The 21,832-nt window shown below is 34.7% G+C and overlaps 2 long non-coding RNA genes across 3 annotated transcripts; one reads left to right on the top strand and one right to left on the bottom strand.

The window, feature by feature from the left end:
• Positions 1-11,227: 11,227 nt before the first annotated feature.
• LOC138707973 (uncharacterized) lies at positions 11,228-14,832 on the top strand. 2 transcript variants are annotated; one of them, XR_011334505.1, is made up of 7 exons: positions 11,228-11,596; positions 12,453-12,643; positions 12,871-12,929; positions 13,077-13,146; positions 13,884-13,945; positions 14,048-14,175; positions 14,517-14,832. It is a non-coding gene; the product is annotated as an uncharacterized lncRNA (long non-coding RNA). The 2 variants fall into 2 exon arrangements; XR_011334504.1 differs by having other exon boundaries at positions 11,228-12,643.
• Positions 14,833-15,903: 1,071 nt separating this feature from the next.
• On the bottom strand, positions 15,904-17,446 carry LOC138707974 (uncharacterized). The gene is made up of 2 exons (XR_011334506.1): positions 17,025-17,446; positions 15,904-16,261 (listed from the first exon to the last, which is right to left on the bottom strand). It is a non-coding gene; the product is annotated as an uncharacterized lncRNA (long non-coding RNA).
• Between the last annotated feature and the right edge of the window lie 4,386 nt (positions 17,447-21,832).

Here is a 21,832-nt window from a genome sequence, read left to right as displayed (position 1 = left end):
ATGTTTTGGTAGCAACAAGATGGCGTCAGGTCCATCAAACCGGCTTCACTCCGTCCAATGGTATTAAGATGCTAGTGTCTACTCTATTGTATTCTGTGCTCGTTGCTATATTCTACTTCTAGCTCGTTGGATCATACTATTCGATACAATTAGGCCTATAGGTCTCCACTGTACAATCGTGATTATGATTGCCAACTTATAAAACATAAAAACACATTTTAATACTTCACATACCAACAAACAAAGATTTAAGGATTCAAAATTTACATTGAAATGCCAATTCAATTATAATCTAAAATGGAATTCAACATTGCTTAGGTTTTTATCAGATGTTATTTGAAATCTTCCCCTCTTCATGTCACTTTAGAAACTACGTTGTTCCCATAGTCAGGCACAGAGGGGTGTACAAAATATGTTCCTTTGGCAGTGCTTCTCTTACGCAAGAAATTCACCATAATTTCGTCTTCCTCTTTCCCCACTATCCCATCAGTGGCGTATGCTGGTTTAAGGGTCTGGGCTACCACTGACCCTATTATTACACAAAATAGCCTATATTTTAAAATCCCTATAATAAAATTCCTTACCTATTTATATGTGAATTCCAGACGTCTTGATTGGGACGAAAATATTTTGATGACTTCGTCATTGAAATTACAGTTGGGCCGCTTGCGAAGTTTCTGTAGAAATGACTTTTCAATGGACATCAGTGCCAAGCCGGATAAACGTTCTTGTGTATGAGTTGATCTACAGTAGGATTTTATTCTCTTCAACGCAGAAAATGTTCTTTCTACCGATGCTGACGTAGCTGGTATTGTCACAATTAATGTTGCCAATTTAAGGACTTCAGGAATAACTTGGTTCGGCTGGTTTTCATATATGGCAGATAATATTTCATGGATAGGTTTGTTCGAAAAATCAAAGACTTCTGCTGAGTATATTACACTTAATTCATTTTTCAAACGTGCTTGATGAAAGTGACTGTTATAGGACTGAAATAATTTGTTTAGTGCCTCATTCGGAAAGTTTTATCTATAAGCAGAAAATTTTTGAGAATCTAGAAGATGTGTGAACTGAAGCTTTCCATTATCAGAAAATCTGTCAGTAATTTCCATGTGCATACGATCTAGTATGCTGTAGTACAGCTGCCTGTATTTCAATTCATTATCTCCTTTTCTTAGCTTTAATGGTGGTTCCATTGTATTGTCTGAAGAATTTTCATTTTCCATATTACTCCATATGGACGGAAACCCACTACGTCTGAACTCGGATATAGTATTTTTTAACTTTGATACCTCTTGCAAGCAGTATGCTATGTCTAGACTTTTTGTCTGAAGAATATTGTAGAGCACATCTGTATGTGCGAACACTCTAGCATAGACTTCAAGAAGAAATATATTCTGAAACTGTGTAAAAAAATACAAATATCCTTGAGCCTGCACAATTACACCATCATCCCAGTTTTCTTCAGAGTCATTACAAATGACATATTTTCAAAGAAATCAGTCAGTTGTTCTCTATATTCCTTTACTGTATTTACAAGCCGAGATGTAAAATTCCATGTAGTTGGTGCTACTTTTGGGAGTTTCTTTTTCATAAATTCCTTGAGTTTTTCTGATCTTTTAGGAGATGATGAGGAAAATGCAGCTAAACCCGACAGTGTTTTGAAAAAAAATGCGGCATTCTGGAATGGTTGAAGTAGTTTGTTGCAAAACTAAATTGAGAACATGGCTGTAACAATGGACAAATAGTGCTTGAGGATACTTTTCTTGAACTTTTGTTTTTAAGCCATCAATATTTCCCGCCATAACTGAAGCACCATCGTATGTCTGTGCAATTAACTTATTGCCGACATTGTATTCTGCTATAACACCTTCCACATGCTGAAACAAAGCAGCAGCAGTTTTGCCCGAACTGACATTTGTGAATCCTATAAACCGTTCTTGAACATTGGCAGTACTGTCGACGTATCTTAAAACAGTGGACAGTTGACTCTGATTAGAGCAGTCACTTGTTTCATCAACAACAATGGCCACAAAAGGTGCTTCTTCTATTTCAGATTTTATGTTCTTTATCATAACCCCACTTATAGCAAATATTAGGTCATTCTGAATTAAAGGAGAAGTACCACGGAATACTGTTGAACTCTCAAGATGATTGGCCAGTAAATGGTCAAATTCACGTAAGGAACTTAAATATTCAATATAATTTCCTCTATTGTCTGATTCCACACTCTCATTATGACCCCGAAAAGCCAATTCTTGTTTTCCTAGACGCAGTAAAATCTCCCGATTTGTTTTCACAAGAGCATTGTGTTGGTTGATGTGTAGAGCTTTTTGCTTATCTAGCTGTAAATCGATTCTTGTCTTCCCAAAGTTTGCAAAGTTCATGCTACTATAAATATGTGCTTTTGATTTGTCGTGTTTTAGGACTGCCGTTCGAAGGGAGTTCATATTAGAAAACCCCTCTTTTGACCACACATTAGTTTCGCGGCTAAATAACAAACATGGCCAGCAAAATAGTTTAGACAGTTTAGAACTACCACACAACCAATTCCACTTACCATATGATGTTGAAGTGAAATGGCGTGTGTACTCACGCTGTTTTTCTTTTACGTCCATGGACAAATTTAACTCAGGAGTTGGTCTTTCCATTTTCACAATTTCAACTTTCTCGTTGTATGTACGACGGTTAAAAGGCACTTTTAATAAACCTTCTATTACACAGTCATTTTCAACACCAAACCTCTCCAGAAACTTGTTCTGCCATATTTTTCACAATATCACTTAATTGGGAAATTAAAAACTTAATAATTCACAATTAATATAACTCTTAGACACTCGAACAAATCACAAATTTAAAATACTGCACTGCAAGAACACAATCACATTCATGAGCTAGCGTACTAAGCGTACTGTTGCTTCGCGCCTGCGAAGAAACCGATCACGAGAGCGGCAACTCACCCGGCCTACACTGCACGATGGAAACAGAAGGGAGCGGGGGATGGGCAGTTGTGCGACAGGACAGCGTGAGCAGAACGGTCACAGGCTACCCCTCGTAGCAGCGGTTTCTCCAGTGATGCCGCCTTGACAACTTGTTTCTTTTCGAGAGCAGACAGCGCATAAAAATCTAACAATTACTTTAATTTTAATTACTGTGGTAAAACTAATACGGTATTACATTATGTTATATTATAAACTTTTTTTTTTTGTAATTTCCTTGGGCTACCGCCGGGAACCCCGGTAGTCCGCAAAATACGCCCCTGTATCCCATCAATATAAGCTATAGTAAGACACTTTTCTTTTTATAAGTGCGGGCCTGTACTACGATCGCCTGTTAAACCTCCAGATACATATTCTCAAGTTTGGCAATCTGGAAGTTAAATATTTTGTTCTGTACTACCAGCGGATTTTAACTGCAGGATTGTTATCCGGAAGATGTAGTAACATTTTTATTAGGTTGGCAATGAAGTTACTGAAAATGTGAAATTTATTGCGTTGGTATGCATTTCCCCGCGTAATTCATGTTTATGTTCCGTGTTCATAATGGTAATATTTATTTTGAGGTTTTATTGTAAGCATTATTGTTATTATAATACTGAAGCTCCAGCCAAGAAAAGAACAGAGTGAAGAACAGAAAAATTACACATATGAAGAAACTTTACATGGAAGCGAAAGGTAAGATTGTAAAGGTTATGTTTCTTTTCGAATAGTAACAATTCCTACCATATGATAGTATTTTGGTTTTAATATTAGGCCTAAACAGGAGGGGTGCGGATTCCAGCAAAAGTGCGTTTTTCTCCATAATCAATATTATAATCATTGTTTTATTCATGTATAACCGCAGAAGAAGTGTAGGTGGCAATTATTTTTGTATTATAATTAATTCACTGATACTGATAATAATGTCTTTGGCCTGGGATTTCTAACCGACATTAGTAAAGCAAGGTACTGGTATACTTTTTCTAGCAAAGTACTTTTATTTCAATATGTTAGGCCCAGTGGCGGCTCGTGAACTTGTGGATTGGGAGAGCTGCAGTAGATTTTGGTACATGCAAATTTCACTTCTTGATACCATTAATAATAAGTACAGGACAAAAATAAATGCACTACATATCGAAAAACCAAAACTTTCTGACTTAGTTGGGAGATGTCTGTGGCATCATTTGCTAATCGCAAAAAAAAAAAAAAAAAAAAAAAAAACTAATACCATCGATTTCAGTCTGAATTTCTGATCGGCAGACACTCAACTTGCAATCTACCAGTTCATTCTGATTTGTCTTAGATTTACCTTTAAACAGTGGCAAGTTCCAAATTATTTTTGAGAGGCTCGTTTAGATTACTCACGGACTGAAGCAACCCACGAAATACACCAGAGTTCTTCGAATCGTTTCTTTAATCATGTCCCCTAAGAGGAAGTTCATATTGGCCACAAAATTTGATACAATCAATATTTTTAAAAATAATTTCACGATTTTTTCTCACTTCTTTATTATGTTTGAGAATGTTTGTTCTGTTCGCTTCACTTAATTGCGCAGCAATATTAGTTTTGCCTAACATAGCCAACGAAACAACATTTTTCAGGTAAGACTGCGAAGATTCGTGCTGTTTAATTTTTAGGGGCAAATATCCTAAATCTGTCACATCACTCCTTGGCTATGCAGTATCACCACCGAAGAGGAGGCAACCACAAATGCTCAGCGTAAATTTTATTGTTATACTTCCTTACATATATGCACTATTTCGTCTGGATAAAGCTTGAGTAAGATTTAAGTCGGGTAACGAACGACCCTTTAATTTCACTTCATTACATCAATTTTCTCCCCAAGGGAAAGTTCAGAAAAATAAAATTAATATTCTGTAATTCACACACACACTCATGCTTGCACATTTGCACTGGTTAAGTTTAAAACGTCACACCAAAGCAACACTCAGATATACTGATGGTCAACAATTTTCTAAAACTGGAAAAGAAGTCTCTTTCGTATTTTACGTGCTATATCGAAAGGATTATACTCGTGCAATCATTTTGAGTTAAGGCAAATATTAGGTTCTGCTGGAGGCTGGATATGTACGTAATAATAAGGCAAAAGATAATATTAATTTCGTTATATTAACTCGATAAGATTCTACATCAATAAGTATGTGAAGAGAAAATAAACATTTTGTCATTAAGTCTCAAGGGAATAGAGAATCCATTTGACGTAGCATTACAATAGCGGTGTGGGAGGGGAGGAAAGATCTTCCATTGTCGCCTGGCTCTGCAAGCCACTGCAGCGAAATATGGGTTTTAAACAGCGGCAGTTTCCCTCTGCTTCCCTTCACCTCTCTACCCCCTGACCATGCAAGACACTCTCTCTATGATCTGTCCCACCCTGCAGATCCCAGGACGACTTTGAATGCAGTGTCAATTCCAGTACAGTCGACGCGCAAAAAGATGATGCATAGGATAATAGTACATATCCTCGGCCAGATGAAATATAAAGCAATTTACTAATAAAAGCTGTAACAATTCTTCTACAAATTAAAATAAATATTATTTTTATTTTCCTGTTAAAGCAGGGAGTGCTGCAGCTCCACAGCTCTTATGGACGAGCCCCCCTGGTTAGGCCTACGTATTTTTTTCTGGTAATAAATGAGCGGATATTTTGTATTAGGCCTATAATGCCATTTAGGTCACAGATCACATATTTTTTTTTTTTTAAAGAACAGCATGAGGTGGAGAGACATTTCCATTAAAATGCAATATCTGTTATTGCTACCAGTTCCACTATAGTGGCTCAATGTAATGCACATTCGATACCTCGTAAAATAACACAGAAGCAGCAGACATTAAGTTTTTTCCAAAGTTTCTATGTAGAGTCATATGTTTGATATTGTACTGACAATCGTCCATTAAAAGTTTTTGCCTATTTAGGTATAGACACTTAGATATGGGAAAAAGGGAAATACAGTATATTGTCTAATGTTGTACGTTGCACATGGAATTAACCTAGTTTTTCTTCCTTTTCAGTAATATAGAACGAAGCATAGGAAGAATATAGTAACATCAGCACAAATACAAGGACCTGAAAACAGCTGAGAAGCAAATTTGAATTCTTGGAAAAGAATGCAATGAAAATTGCTGCTGCAGAGAGACAATGCAGACTACAAACAGGTGGAGGCCCTCCAACTGAAGCAAACCCAAATCCAAACTTAGCCAAGGTAAGTGATTTAATTCCATCAATTTTGAGGGTCTTCCCAGTGTTTTGGATTCATATTCAATGCACGAGTTCACTTATATGTTATACAAATTATTAAATAATTAGCAGAGATAATTGTATAACACTGATTTTGAAAAAAAATATATATAGTTTGAATTATTTTTCTTGTTATTTATTTATTCATTCACTCATTTATTTACTTACTTTTGTTACAGCTGAAGTAGTAACTAAATCAAGTTCCACTGATACTAGTACAGCTAATAACACGAATGAGGTTAGTGTATAAGGAATTAAGAGCCAGAGGAAGAGATGATGAGCTTTAGAGATAAAAAAAAAATACTAGATTCTTGAAAATGGTTATACAAATTTAATTTAATGTTGGTATTACATTATACAGTAATCCTCTTATTTCTTTTTTATTTAAGTTCACAGGTTCACCGTGCAATTCTTTAGTTTTTGAAGTGAAACTGGACATCCCAACAATATCTCCAGGTAATTCGATTTATAATACTAAACATTCTTTCACATTCTATGTATGATGCTTACTTTTCCAATCTGAAATAGCTATAACATGTAAACACATTTTCAGCCAACACGTTGAAAATAAAACTAACACGTATACTATATGAAATCTGCAGCAAGCAGTAGATAAATTAAATGCAAAATTAAAAAAAAAAATAAAAATTAAGTTAAAATATAAATTGTATATAATAATGAAATGGTCACAAAAAATGGATGTTATAAAATTAAACATCATTGTATTATAATATTATGTGGGATTTGAGTGGGAATTTGGAATTTATAAATGTAGGCCCAAAAATAGAAAGTACACTAAACTGAAGAATTTATTTTGAGATTTCTCTGTAATGGGTTTGTAATCAGATTAGGTCACATTATGTTAAGTTGTATTTCAATTTTACTGTGAGGATTCTCACTTTGAAACTTGTGAATGATCTCTTATGTGCAGAAGAACTGAAAAATATCATTTCATGAGATAAAACAGAAACTGACTAATACTCTATTTACAGTAGAACTATTTGCTTGGTTTTTCTCTCTCTTTTTTTATTGCAGCTTGACTTTCTTATTGTTAAAAATGAGTTTGGATTAATAGCACATTAGAAAATACAATACTAATGAATTTAAATACTATTATAGTCAAAATCATGCCATGGTATGAAAGAAAATTTTCACAAACTAGACCGGGAATCGAACCTGCGACTTCCTGTTCTCCAGTCAGGCGCTCTACTACTGAGCTATCGAGTTCGTCTCATGCCAAAGGCTTGGAATTATCCTTTCATACTGGCGACAGAGTGAGACGAACTCGATAGCTCAGTGGTAGAGCACCTGACCGGAGAACAGGAAGTCGCAGGTTCGATCCCGCTCGAGGTTGTGAAATTTTTCTTTCATACCATGACTATAATAGTATTTAAATTCATTAATATGTCACATCAACAGACGTATATACGTCATACAAAATCGTAAAATACAATACTGTTACAGCTGCTGACTTTGAAGTGTTCACACACATTTATGATAAAACATCATCTCCAGAATTAAGTATCTTAAGAATTAATTCCACTTTTAAAATATTACAGAGTCAACTGGTGCAGTAGATGAAGATCTTTCACTGTACGGGTGTCTACACAGTGTAATGAATGTAAGTTTTAAGTGAAATTATTGGTTTATTCAGTGTAGGTATTGTAGGCTAAACTCAGAAAGGTCTGAATATAAGCATATATCCCTCTCTTAAATATTTCAGCTGATAATGGGATAATAACTGATCGAATTACATCCCAAGGATGCTTTAAAAAAGGAGAAGAAGAAGAAGCAAGTCACATTGAAAAATTCTTCTCCATCTGTGAACTGTAAGTTTAATGTTGACTTAATTATACTTGAGATGTGAGAAATGCATGAACTTCAGTACTATTACAGTGATTTCTTAAAAAAAAAAAATCCATTAGTTGAAAGCTGGATGCTAACATTATAACAAAGAATTATTTGAAATAAAAGTAAGTCATGTCCTCATGTTTGGAAAGAGAAGGGGTTTGGAATATCAAAAGCAACATTTGCAGTTTTTACATTACTTTTTCCCCCTCTTTAACGGGTGGTCCATCTGCTAGGACATCTTCAATTAGTGGCAGGAAGTAAATGCTACATTAATCACCCATTCTTTATGTTTTAACAAAAAATATGTTTAATTTTGTTGACCAGATTTGTTTTACCTGGATGACTGAGAGGTTACTATATCTCATCTTTCTACTGGAGTAATAATCTCTTGCAGCTGTTCTTGATCCTTGTGGTCTCTGGCCTCTGCTTTATCTGCCAGTCTTCAGGTTTAGGTTCGAGCTCAGGTGATAATTATAAGCTAATCTAAGGTTTGTGATTGGTTTCAGGTCTGGTTCAGATCAGGCCGAGATGGGCCGGACCTAAGAATTATGGCCCGTGCAGATCTCTTAACAAATTGGGCTTATAGCCGAAGTTGGCTCTGCCCACAGTTTTCTAGGCCTATAATAAAATTATGTTCCAAGTTTTGTGTATTTGCATATGTATTTGTGTTGTGTTTAATTACAGTTACTATATACTCTTATGTATTAGCCTATATATTATTAGTTTGTAAATATGACATGTATCATAGCATATATAATGAGACAGTGGATGTAATAAATGATTATGCTTATTGTGTCTCCTGAAAAATGTTGTGTTACTATATTTTGTTTATACAAAGTAAATACATTTCAAATTTAATTGCAGCTATAGTGCATCTTTATTATTTTAAGTACCTACACATTCAGAGTACCTGAATACAATTACTGTGCCTCTTGAAAAATGTTGTTTTACTATATTTGCTTATGTAAAATAAACTTGAATTGCAGCTACAGTGCATTTTTATTGTTTTAAATAGCCTACACATGCAGAGTAACTTGTCATAATTTTTAAAATGTATTTATCAAACCTTTGTGTTTACATGGCACATTTGAATCATCCTAGCCTGTTAAGAGATCACTGCGAGGGATCCAAGCAAGAAAATACATTTAAAAAGTAACGATATGAATATGTTTGCATACATGAATCACTAGGCCTAGCATGAATGAAAGAGCTCCCTTGCAAAACGTAAATGCCAATTCCAAAACTTTCAGGAAATGAAGAAAAACTGTCACGTCTAAAATTCAATAAACCATTTTAGTTTGTTAAATTAATAATATACAGCAAGCATATCTTAAAAGTCTGATTAGTGAAATATGTTAGGCCTACTCCTAATGGTGAGTGATATATGCAACAAAGGGGAAGGGAACTGGCCACCCTACCACATTATCTCCTGACAGTTGCCTCATGAGTGATGCCTTATTGGTGTTCCAATCTATCTTCGGACAGTTTACTAAACAACTAGCAGACACAAAATGAAACAGTTCTAGGAAAACTTTAATCAAGACCTATAGTATGTACATAAAATCTGTATTAAAATACTATTCAGAAGTATTCATAACAGCATCAAGAAAGAGAGAGAGAGAATCCCTTGAAAAATAAAAAATCAAACCTTGCGCTTAATAACTGGCGCACATAAAACCACTCCCAATGAACCATTACAAGTCATCACTTCAATTAAACCAAGCAGCAAGTGCAGCACTAGCTCGATTGATAACAGTTCCTGCTGTAACTTTGTAGACACCATAAAAATCTCCTATTGGTGTCAATGTTCTCTGAGTGGCAAAGAACCTCAATGCCAGTAGTAGTTGGTCCATTGGAGGTAAGGCATTATTTCTGGAAAAATGTACAAATAATGAGATATGGTTAAACTTTTACCGGTAAATCTTTACAATAGCGTTACCAAAACAAGGCAAATGGCAAAGACTCCCTACAGGATAGCCTAGAAGAGAGAGGTTTGGATGTAGTAGTGACTTTTTTTTTTAGACAATTGTGAGTATATGCAAAGAATACTAACATAACCTGTCACTAACTCCATCTTACGAAAACTTGTCTTTTCTCTGTAATAGGTATGGACACACAGTAATGAGATGAATGTGCTGCCTCTCCTTGCCGCCTACCCCTTCCATCTCGACAGAGCGATCCCGCCTCTCTACTGGCCTCCACTTTCACAGTAATTTTCTACCTTTATTTGGGAAATTGGTGTCGGCACTCAATTTTTCTTTCGTTTACGGTACATATTACTTGACTGGAAGCCACATACGTAAACACATTTGTACCTTAAAGTGGAAACGCAATTGCGAAGGAATCATAGTTTACCATATAAAGTATTTGGATATATTATATATTGTTATTATTTTTTTATGTAAAGAAACTGTTATTATTATAGGTTGCCATATATTATTGTATCAATCACCTTAATACCTTGTTAGGGCAACAGAACACCTTAATGAAATGCAACATTCTAACCTCACTTCTGTTGTATTACAAGTTACTGTATTTCAAAATAATTATTATAGTGCTATTACACAATATAATAATGCAATACCTACCGATATAGTGTAGCTTATTATTGACAGTGTACTTACCGATCTGTGTTATGTTCAGTTGATCATTGATTTCATGTAGTAGGTTTCGTTATTCGAATCCGTCTCAAAAATATCTCGTCATCCCACTCTTCAAAATTATTTGGACGCAGCCTAATTCGTTTTGCTCTTCTGACATCACGTAGCATCTGCTTCAGAACTTCATCATCAGAATCAGTCTCAAAGTTAAATTGATCCATAAAATCACCAGCTGTACGACGTGCAGCCATCTTGATTTCAACACCGAGTTCCAACCTTCGGATAACGCCTATCTGACAATCTGCCTTCCGGATTGCTAATCTGGAAGTTTAGCCTCCAGATTGCACATAACAGAAAGTCGTAGTACGCGATTACAACCGAACTTTCGGATAAATATGCCATCTGCCGGATAAATTTAAACAGAACTTTATCCGACAGTCGTAGTACAGGTCCTAAAGTTGGAGGTATTTCTGTGAACAATTTATTCTTCCTGCTGGTCCTATCTGTTTCGAGTAGGTCGATGGCATGATCGACTGGCCTGTACTACGATCGCCTGTTAAAGCTCCAGATTCGTATACTCCAGTTTAGCAATCTGGAAGTTAAATATTTTGTTCTGTACTACCAGCGGATTTTAACTGCAGGATTGTTATCCGGAAGATATAGTAACATTTTTATTACGTTGGCAATGAAGTTACTGAAAATGTAGTGAAATTTATTGCGTTGGTATACCTTTCCCCGCGTATTTCATGTTTATATTCCGTGTTTATATGGTACTATTTATTTTGAGGTTTTATTGTAAGCGTTATTGTTATTATTTATTATAATACTGAAGCTCCAGCCAAGAAAATAACAGAGTGAAGAACAGAAAATTACACATACTGTATGAAGAAACTTTACATGGAAGCAAAAGGTAAGATTTTAAAGGTTATGTTTCTTTTCGAATAGTAATAATTCCTACAATACGATAGTATTTTGGTTTTAATTAGTAGGCCTAAAGAGGACGGGTGCGGGTTCCAGCAAAAGTGCGTTTTTCTCCATAATCATTGTTTTATTCATGTGTAACTGCACAAGAAGTGTAGGTGGCAATTATTTTTGTATTGTAATTAATATTAAGTGTTCTTTCAGTTTGTTGTATAGCCTACATTATTAGTGAATAGGGCCTATTTCGGTAATTTTTTTTAGAAATAGTGTACTTCACGGCTTCAAATCATGGGTCGAAGGCACAGTAACTCGTTTAAAAAGAAAAGTTCACTGATACTGATAATAATGAATGATGTTTTTGGCCTGGGATTTCTAACCAACATTAGTACAGCAAGGTACACTGTTCCTAGCAAATTACCAATATTTCAGCATGTTAGGCCTACGTATTTTACTGTTAGTAAATGGACGGATATTTTGTATTAGGCCTATAATACCATTCGATCACAGATAGGGCCTAACATTATTTTTTAAAAGAACAGCATGAGGTGGAGAGACGTTTCCACTAAAATGCAATATCTGTTGCTGCTACCAGTTCGACTATAATCACTCACTGTAATGCACATTCAACACCTCGTAAAATAACACAGAAACAGAAGATATTAAGTTTTTTCCAAAGTTTCTATGTACAGTATAGTCATATGTTTGATATTGTACTGTCAATCGTCCAGTAAAAGCTCTTGCTTATTTAGGTATAGAAACTTAGATAAGGGAAAAAGAGAAATACAGTATATTTTCTAATGTTGTAGGTTGCATATGGAATTAACTTAGTTTTACTTCCTTTTTAGTAATATAGAATGAAGCATGGGAAGAATATAGTAACATCAGCACAAATACAAGGACCTGAAAACAGATGAGAAGCAAATTTGAATTCTTGGAAAAGAACACAAAGAAAATTGCTGCTGCAGAGAGACAATGCAGGCTACAAACAATTGGAGCCCCTCCAACTGAAGCAAAACCAAATCCAAACTTAGCCAAGGTAAGTGATTTAATTCTCCTATCAATTGAGTGATTTCTCAGTGATTTTTATTCATATTCAATGCATAAGTTCACTTATATGTTAATTTATACAATTATTACATAATAAGCAGAGGAAATTGTATAACACAAGTTTGAATTATTTTTATTTATTTATTTATTCATTCACTCATTTATTTATTCACTCATTCACTCATTTATTTATTTACTTACTTACTTTTGTTACAGCCGAAGTAGTAACTAAACAAAGTTCCACTGATACCAGTGCAGCTAATAACACGAATGAGGTTAGTGTGTAAGGAATTAAGAGTCAGAAGAAGAGATGATGAGCTTTAGAGATAAAAATAAAATATTAGATTCTTGAAAATTGTTATACAAATTTAATTTAATGTCGGTATTACATTATAATACTATTATTTCTTTTTTACTTACAGTACCATTCAGGTTCACAGTGCGATTCTTTAGTTTTTGAAGTGAAACTGGACATCCCAACAATATCTCCAGGTAATTTGATTTATACTACAAAACGTTCTTTCACATTCTACGTATGATGCTTACTTTTCCAATCCGAAATAGCTGTAACATGTAAACACATTTTCAGCCAACATGTTGAAAATAAAACTAACACACATACCGTACTATATGAAATCTGCAGCAAGCAGTAGATAAATTAGATGCAAAAGTTAAAAAAAAAAATGTTAAAATATAAATTGTACATAATGATGAAATGGTCACAAGAAATGGATGTCTTAAAAATTAAACATCATTGTATTATAATATTATGTGGGAGTTGAGTGGGAATTTGAAATTTATAAATGTAAGCCTAAAAATAGAAAGTACACTAAACTGAAGAATTTATTTTGAGATTTCTCTGTAATGGGTTTGTAATTAGATTAGGCCACATTATGTTAAGTTGTATTTCAATTTTACCGTGAGGATTCTCACTTTGAAACTTGTGAATGATTTCTTGTGTACAGAAAAACTGAAAAATATTTCTTCATAAGGTAAAACAGAAACTGACTACACTCTATTTACAATAGAACTATTTGGTTTTCTCTCTCTCTTTTTTATTGCAGCTTCACTTTCTTATTGTTAAAAATGAGTTTGGATCAATAGCACGTTAGAAAATACAATACTCTTACAGCTGCTGACTTTGAAGTGTCCACACATTTATGATAAAACATCATCTTTCTTCAGAATTAAATATCTTAAGAATTAATTCCACTCTTAAAATATTACAGAGTCAGCTGGTGCAGCAGATGAAGGTCTTCCACTGTACGGGTATTTACGCAGTGTAATGAAAGTAAGTTTTAAGTGAAATTACTGGTTTATTCAGTGTAGGTAGTGTAGGCTAAACCCAGAAAGGTCTGAATATAAGCATATATCCCTCTCTTAAATATTTCAGCTGATAATGGGATAATAGCTGATCGAGTTACACCCCAAGGGTGCTTAAAAACAAAAAGAAAGAAAGAAAAAGCAAGCCTCTGAGGAATGCATTAGCCACATTGAAAAATCTTTCTCCATCTGTGAACTGTAAGTTTAATGTTGACTTAATTTTACTTGAGATGTTAGAAATTCATGAACTTCAGTACTATTACAGTGATTTCTTTAAAAAATACATTAGTTGAAAGTTGGATGCTAACATTATAACATAGAATGATTTGAAATAAAAGTAAGTCATATCCTCATGTTTGCGAAGAGATAGGGTTTGGAATATCAAAAGTAAGATTTGGAGTTTTTACATTACTTTTTCCTCCTCTTTAATGGGTGGTCTATCTACAAGGACATCTTCAATTAATGGCAGAAAGTAAATGCTACAATAATCACCCATTCTTTATGTTTTAACAAAAAATATGTTTAATTTTGTTGACCAGATTTGTTTGACCTGGATGACTGGGAGATTACTTCTTCTCATCCTTCTAATGGAGTGATAATCTCTTGCAGCTGTTCTTGATCCCTGTGGTCTCTGGCCTCTGCTTTATCTGCTAGTCTTCAGGATTAGGTTCGAGTCAGGTGATAATTATTAGCTAATCTAAGGTTTCTGGTTGGGTTCGGGTCTGGTTCAGATCAGGCCGAGATGGGCCGGGCCTAAGAATTATGGCCCGTGCAGATCTCTAACAAATGGGGCTTATAGCTGAAGTTGGCTCTGCCACAGTTTTCCAAGTTTTGTGTATTTTCATATGTATTTGTGTTGTGTTTAATTACAGTTACTGTGTACTCTTATGTATTAGCCTGTATATTATTAATTTGTAAATATGACATGTACCATAGCATATATAATGAGACAGTGGATGTAATAAATGATTATGCTTATTGTATCTCCTGAAAAATGTCGTGTTTTGTTCACACAAAATAAATAAATAAATTTTAAATTTAATTGCAGCTATAGTGCATCTCTCTTGTTTTAAGTACACATTCACAGAGTACCTGAATACAATTGAAGCGTCAGCTGGAACAACGTTGTAAGTTACAAAATTTTCATTCGGTGTGTTTCCGTGTAATAATGTTGTATGTCATGTTACCTTGCTATACTCCTTGGCTTGCAACTGTCCATCAATGCAGTACGTGAAATTTGTCCACTCAAAAGTTTGCTACCCTCATAAGAACAAAGTTGTACGCATATACACATTTTTGCAGCTCCTCTAAATTTTACCAAATATAACTTATAACGTTGTTCCAGCTGACGCTTCAATTAATGTGCCTCATGAAAAATGTTGTTTTACCATATTTTGCTTATGTAAAATAAATTTGAATTGCAGATACAGTGCATTTTTATTGTTTTAAATAGCCTACAGTGTACCTGGTCATAATTTTTAAAATGTATTTATCAAACCTTTGTGTTTGAATCATCTTAGCCTGTTAAGACATCACTGTGAGGGATCCAAGCAATAAAATATATTTAAAAATATGAATATGTTTGCATACATGAATCACTAGGCCTAGCGTGAATGAAACAGCTCCTTTGCAAAACATAAATGCCAATTCCAAAACTTTCAGGAAATGAAGAAAAACTGTCACGTCTAAAATTCAATAAACTGTTACAGTTTGTTAAATAATAATACTGTGTATAGCAAGCATATCTTAAGTCTGATTAGTGAAATATGTTAGGTCTACTCCTACTGGTGAGCTATATATGCAAGGAAGGAGAAGGGAACTTGCCACCCTACCACATTATCTCCTGACAGTTGTCTCATGAGTGATGCCTTATTGGTATTCCAGTCTATCTTCGGAGAGTTGACTAAACAACTAGCAGACACAAAATGAAACAGTTCTAGGAAAACTTTAATCAAGCCCTATAATATATACATAAAACCTGTATTAAAATACTATTCAGAAGTATTCGTAACAGCATCAAAAAGAGAGACAGAATCCCTTGGGGTGGAAAAAAAACAAGCCTTGCACTTAATTACTGGAGCAAATAAAACTACTCCCAATGAAGCATTAAAAGTCATCACTTCAATTAAACCAAGCAGCAAGTGCAGCACTAGCTCGATTGACAACAGTTCCTGCTGTAACTTCGTGGACCCCACAAAAATCTCCTACTGTTGTCAATGTTCTCCCAGTGGCATAGAATCTCAATACCAGTAGTAGTTGGTCCATTGGAGGTAAGGCATTATTTCTGGAAAAATGTATAAACAATCAGATTTGGTTACACCTTTACAGGTAAATCTTTACAATAGCGTTACCAAAAGAAGGCAAGGACTCCCTACAGGATAGCCTGGAAGAGAGGTTTGGATGCAGTTTTGACATTTTTTTTTTTTTAGACAATTGTAAATATATGCAAATCATACTAACCTAACTGCCACTAATTCGATCTTACGAAAACTTGTCTTTTCCCTTTAATTAGTAAGGAAACACAGTAATGAAATGAATGTGCTGCCCTTCCCTGCCGCCTACCCTTCTATCTCGATAGAGCAATCCCGCCTACCCGTACCTCTCCACCGCACTCCACTTTCACAGCAACTTTCCACCTTTATTTGGGAAATTGGTGTCGGCACTCAATTTTTCTTTCGTTTATGGTACATATGACTTGACTAGAAGCCAAATATGTGAATACATTTGTATCATAAAATGGTAACGCAATTGTGAAGAAATGGTAGTTTACCATATAAAGGATTTTGATATATTATATACTGTTATTATTTTTTATATAAAAGTATTTTGAAACTGTTATTATTGTAGGTTGCCCTATATTATTATATCAATCACCTTCATACCTTGTAAGGGCAACAGAACACCTGCATGAAGCAACATTCTAACCTCACTTCTACTGTATTACAGGTTACTGTACTTCAAAAAAAATTATTATAGTGCTATTATATACAAAATATTGATGTAATACCTACCGAAATAGTGTAGCTTATTATTAACTGTGTACTTACGAGCTGTGTCTTGTTTCAGTTGATAATTGATTTCATGTAGTAGGTTTCGTTATTCCAAACTGTCTAAAAAATTTCTCGTCATCCCACTCTTCAAAATTATTTGGACGCAGCCTAATTCGTTTTGCTGTTCTGATATAACGAAGCATCTGCTCCAGAACTCATCATCAGAATCAGTATCAAAATTAAATTGATCCTTCAAATCACCAGCTGTACGACGTGCAGCCATCTTGATTTCAACACCGAGTTCCAACCTCCGGATAACGCCTATCTGCTACTCTGCCTCCCGGATTGCTAATCTGGAAGTTTAGCCTCCAGATTGCACATAACCAAAAGTCGTAGTACGCAATTACAACCCAACTTCCGGATAAATATGCCATCTGCCGGATAAGTTTAAACTAGAACTTTATCCGAGAGTCGTAGTACAGGCCCAACCCTACAAAGGTACAAGTTTTCTTAAAATAATAAGTTTCAATACTAACATTTACTAACTGCAAAACCATTATTTCAGGATAAAATCTCAACTAAAAGTACTTACGTAATACTTCCTGTCTCCTTTCACTGCTACTATAATTTAGAGTTTGTAAGACTTTGTTTTCATTTAAGAGAAAAAGTTGAGAATAACAATTTTCACTTCAACGGTAATTACACTGTGTTCCCACTGTTGGCATTCGCAGGCTTTTTGTTGTCCCTCTCGCTTACATTTACAATGTAAGCCAATGATTCAGCATAACAAAATTTTGACAAGTAACTGAGAAAATATATAATTTTCAATAAAAATCGCAAATGATTGATTTTACACCCACTGGTTGACTTTACCCATTTCTACGGTAACTGATTCTATAGTTAAACCATACCAATGTGATTTACTTTCACCATTAACACATGATTAAAGCACTCACTGACTGTTATTAAAAGGACCATCATTTAAAAATTGGAGTATGAAGATTATTTATGCATGAACTACATTTGTCTGAATGAATACACAATAGTTTACCAAAGCCATGAGCATAACTGCAGGATTTCCATATTCAATTGAATGAAACTCAAGATATTATATGGCGAAGTACCGATATTTGTTTCGATAGAAGTTTTAGTAATATGAATTACTAAAATCTTTCTCTTCATAAAACTTTCTGCTTTCGTTATATCATTCAGATAGAACAGTGACGGGGAACAGCCTCTCTCAGAAAGCTCAGCTTCTCTCGCTACCTTACTTGCTGTTGTATGTAGATACTCATTAAAACTACTCTGTTTACAATACGAGTTACCCGTCCCTGAGATAGAACGTCCAGGAATTGAGTTGAAGTCTAGTTGGTAAGCTCGACGTGAGTGTGCATATCCATAACTTATACACATGCTTGCATATACAGAGAGAGGCAGCAAAAATTTATTACACTATGCAAAGGACGTCGGGGAACAGATTGCCCGAAATCCATTGCTCTATTCATCGGTAAGCTGTAGTCGCATGGGCGTACGTTCAGTTTCATTATGGTAGGCCTAAAATTTCCAAGTGGTGGGGCTGGAATGCGCAGAGAGAGGAAACACATTGCGTTATTTGCAGGCTTAGGATCCGGGACACTTTAGCAACCAATGTACGCACAACTTGACTATAGAGTTCCTTGAACATAGTAGACAGACATACTGTGAATGTGAAGAACGACGTCAATGTGCTGCGTTATTTTCTACTGTTAATAGTACGATCTGGTGACGGTGGAAAATGAAGTAGGATACATACTTTACAAGTTTTCATGTTCTGCGGCGACGTTGAACATGTTAGCGTTACAATGAACAACTAAACAACCATGTACAGGGACATCATTTCATTTTTACTTCAATTTTTATTGTACCTGACTTTTTTAAGGTAATAATAATAATAATAATAATAATAATAATAATATTTATTAATACTATACACTTGAGCTACATTAGGCATTGCAGCCCGAAAGAGCAGAAGCTCGTGCTCGGGCGCAGTTCAGATCAGTTATACAAAATATATCACAAAATTACGAGAGTTCATTGAGCACAATCACATTAATAAATGGTAAAATACATACAGCATGTAATATGTCTATATACAAATAGAAAATAAAGAAGTACATGAATATTAGAGTAACAATTTTTAACTCAATTAGCTTAAACAATTAAATAATTAATCTGATTTGTTTCTTAAATCTATGTGTGTTAAGTGTACTTAGCTCAGGGTAAGCTCTAATTAATGTATTATATATTTTGGGTCCAAAATTTCTGCTGTGTTTTAATCCAGCAGTTGTGTGGCATTTGGGAGTATTTAGAAAGAAACTGTAGTTTTGTCTCGTCTGGTATTCATGAGGATCAAATTTAAATTTATTGTGGTTTTTATGGAAGTAAATCAGCAATTTTTGTTTATAAATTTGTTCTAGATTTGATACGCCAAATTCCTGAAAAATTAATTTTGTTGGGTAATCGTACTTCACTCCCACCTCTTCTAGTAGCAAACTTCCACACACAACCAAAGCCACATACGCAGTCAAAGTTATCTTACGGTCATAGTAAACAATACAGAGTGAGTGAATATAGTATGTTCCAGAAATGAAGGGTACACGAGAATAACGATCAAGGTCCATTTTAGAAAGTTTCGAGAAAAACGAATTTTAAAGTTCAAGCACTTAATACCTTCTTATGTGTGTATTTAATAGAAATTGACGTAGTGGAATGTCAAGAGCGATGATTTCTTATTACTAGCTAGACCACATGATAGTACTTCTTTTCCACTATAAGATAGCATTATTAACTCAATTTCGATTTTTGATGGACCTTGATCGTTTTTCCCGCGTACCCTTCAAATATGATCGCATTTTTCAGTGAAGAAAGAGCATTCATTCACTACTGAATCATATTTTCACACAGGTACTGTGCATCAGTTTAGTTACGTCGTATCCCGGTTTCCCCCACCCATTTCTGCTGGCTCCTCTGTAAAGGTTATAGTGGCTGGGCTGTCTTAGCTCTTTTCTGAAAACATTTGCTGTTAGGAATTGGACTTCTACGTAATATTATACAACTATTTACAATAATTTTAATAAAAGGGCCTCGTTAAGTAAGTAATTGTCACGTGATTTCCCTCCTTTCTAAGATACTCCTACATAATTACATTGACGGACAGTAGATAGCATATCTGAGTAAATTTATCTGCGGATCAGGCAGAAGTGAAGATTGAATTGACAGTACATAAGGTACACTGTTATAGAGTAGGTACAGAATTATTTCAACAGGCACAAGATTATGGCTCCCCCATGTCGCTTGTTTTGATTGCTTTTCATTATTTCTTTGGGGTTAGGCTACTCTGAAACAGTTGTGTTTACTAAATATTCTACAACAATAGAAGAATTAAATAATTTCATTTAAGAAACCATACATCCAGATTCAGAAGATATGCTTGAAAACGTTTTTGATAATATGCACAAAAGAACTTAAGCCTGTATCGAAATGAACAACCACCATTTTCAATAATTAGTTTAAATATCTATATTTTGATTTTTTAAAAGTATGAATGCACGCTTTATCATATCTTAGTTTAAATATCTATATTTTGATTTTTTAAAAGTATAAATGCACGCTTTATCATATCTTAAGGTGCGTCGAGACTTGCAACAGAACATCGTAGCGCAAGCGCGCTGCGATCCTATCTGGATAGCGAACGATACTTCGCAACATCGGCGCGTAGCGTGAGCCCGCAACCTCAGCGTTACGGACCTAGAGGCGCTGAGTTGCACCACTCGTCGTTTATTCCAAGGAAAAATCAAAGGATCCAGGGGCCCGTTTCACAATCCTTACAAATTACAAATTAACAATTTACAAATAACAAGTAAAAGATTACAAATGCTTGCAAATTGTTTTTCACAATGCTATTTTATTAGTTTGTAAAGTCTGACGAACTTCACAAAATGAGCTAAAGAAATTTACAAATACACATTATTGGTTACACAATATCGCCAACGACAGTTTACAAAAATCGCTAAGGAGCAGAGCTAAAGTCGCTGTATTTTTACTACTATCGATACATATGTTTATATTTTGTACTAAAATAGATTATTCTGAGATTGCTTATTCATATTTCACCAACAGAAAATATAAAATATTGTTTAAAAAAATTAACAGTATTTAGATTTTTATATATTGGCGACAATAGAGTTTGATGTGATGTGATTGGTCGAGTATACCAATACGTCTATTACTTAAATGACCAAAGTTAGCACAAAATTCAGTGAAATAAGTAAATAACAGATTTGGTCTACGTACAAATATGCAATTGATAAAACAATTACGATGTCTAAACACAAAATCAGGTTAATTTTTTGTGTTGATCCATCAGTATTTATTAATATTTCATCCCTAACCTCACGAACATATTGATCCCATCAGCAGCATAAAAATTCTGTGCTATAGTAAATAACATTTTGGCGATCAAAAACCTGCCCCGAATTTAACTCTTTTAACAATATCAACTACTCTGTGCGCACTTTTGCACACTGATATCTTAGAAATTCTGTGCTTATCTGCTAACCCACGGAACTGACTGGTGACTGCATCCAATGCAAAACAATACAGTTCTCGCTTTGAGGTTAGGGCATCACTTTTCTCTTTTGGATGTTGGATATATGATGTCCCATATCTTGTAGGAGAGATTCCAGAGAAACGGGACTCGAAACGACTTCAGAATACCGCGTAAGTAGTGTCGCTATTGCATTATTGAATTATTTATTTTTGTTGCAGGGAACTTCTTTATTAAGTGCGAGTATTTATTAAATACAGTCTTCGTATATAAATACTTA

The sequence above is a fragment of the Periplaneta americana genome, chromosome 10 (assembly GCF_040183065.1).
Source record: "Periplaneta americana isolate PAMFEO1 chromosome 10, P.americana_PAMFEO1_priV1, whole genome shotgun sequence".
NCBI classification, from domain to species: Eukaryota; Metazoa; Arthropoda; class Insecta; order Blattodea; family Blattidae; genus Periplaneta; species Periplaneta americana.
Note: the sequence above shows the minus strand (reverse complement) of the source record. Positions and strands in the feature narration are given on the sequence as shown.